Here is a 1,370-nt window from a genome sequence, read left to right on the forward strand (position 1 = left end):
TTTCCCTTGCTGCTTTCAGGATTCTTTCTTTATTTGTGTATTTTGTGAATTTGACTATGATATGCCTGGTGATGGCTGGCTTTTGTTGAATTTAATGGGAGTTCTCTGTGCTTCTTGGATTTTGATGTCTGTGTCCTTCCCCAGATTAGGGAAGTTTTCAGCTGTTATTTGCTCAAACAAACCTTCTGCCCCCTTTTTCCTCTCTTCATCTTCTGGGACTCCTATGTTATTATGTTTTAGTAAGTCGCTAAGTTCCCTAAGTCTACCTTCATGGTAAACATATGAAAAACTTCATGAATTTTCATGTCAACCTTCTGCAGAGGCCATACTAATCTTCTCTGTATTGTTCCAATTTTAGTATATGTGCTGCCAAAGAAAGCACACATGTTTTATTTGTAAATCTGAGCTGTAACATGCCTATGTGCAGGACTAAGCAGAAGTTTTTAATCTATAGGTCTTAGCAGCAAGGGAAATAGAAGCAACAAAGAATCAGACATGCTAAATTTTCTCCTGTTATAATTTTCCATTGTCAATCTTTATTCCATTTCTATGGAGCAGGGGCAGAACACAATAATGGTCTTCTGTAACTGCTTCAAGCCAAAATAGGGCACAGAAGGGCTTTGGAATGGAAGGATTTAACATGGTACAGGTTGTAACTCCCTTATTCTAAGGGATGGGGTATCACAGATCTTTCCTTATCTGAGAACTTGGATATTTTTCTGCATGGTTTGGCACTATATGACATTATTAGTTTTATCCCCAAGTATACTCCCAGAAATATTAACAGTAGAGTCAAATCCAGTTTTTCATTCCCTCTAAAACTGATCTGATATTGATGGGTATCCAACAGATCAGTAAACCAGTCCCAGCCACCTTGGAAAAGGGGGAGGGGGGTATGGTGGTCAATGGTTTCTTGTAGCCAAGTGGCTTCCTGCTTGATTTTATATGGATTCTTATTTCCCAGGAGGAGTTAATATGGGTGAAGGCAAGTGGTATTAGACATCGTACAGATTCTGCCTTTTTCAGCAAGCAATCAGTAATTAACAAGAGGCATTTCAATGGAAATAAAAGAAACACAGGTTAATTGTTGGAGCAAACTATAGGCCCAGTGTCTGAGTCCAAGTCCTAGAGAGAAGATTTTTAGGTGTCAGGCTTGAAGCATCCTCAGAAAGAGTGGGAGCACACAGCAGCAATCTGATGGATTTTTCTGTTTTGTAGTTCAAATGTCTCTGGTGCTCCTTTTGAGTGGCTCATAGAGAACAGGCGTGAACATTGTCTATACATGAGCTATTGTGGCAGTTTTTCTGAAGTTTATCTCAAGTTGTCCAACTTCAGTTTGCAGGACTTCAGGAAAAAGAAAGTTTTAGTTC

The 1,370-nt window shown here is 39.2% G+C and overlaps 1 non-coding gene across 1 annotated transcript; it reads right to left on the reverse strand.

Moving 5' to 3' along the window:
• Positions 1-275: 275 nt before the first annotated feature.
• LOC121040101 (U6 spliceosomal RNA) lies at positions 276-382 on the reverse strand. Its single transcript, XR_005795116.1, has one exon. It is a non-coding gene; the product is annotated as a U6 spliceosomal RNA (small nuclear RNA).
• Positions 383-1,370: the final 988 nt, after the last annotated feature.

This window comes from Herpailurus yagouaroundi, unplaced genomic scaffold (assembly GCF_014898765.1).
Source record: "Herpailurus yagouaroundi ecotype Mexico unplaced genomic scaffold, PumYag 28, whole genome shotgun sequence".
In the NCBI taxonomy this organism is placed as follows: Eukaryota; Metazoa; Chordata; class Mammalia; order Carnivora; family Felidae; genus Herpailurus; species Herpailurus yagouaroundi.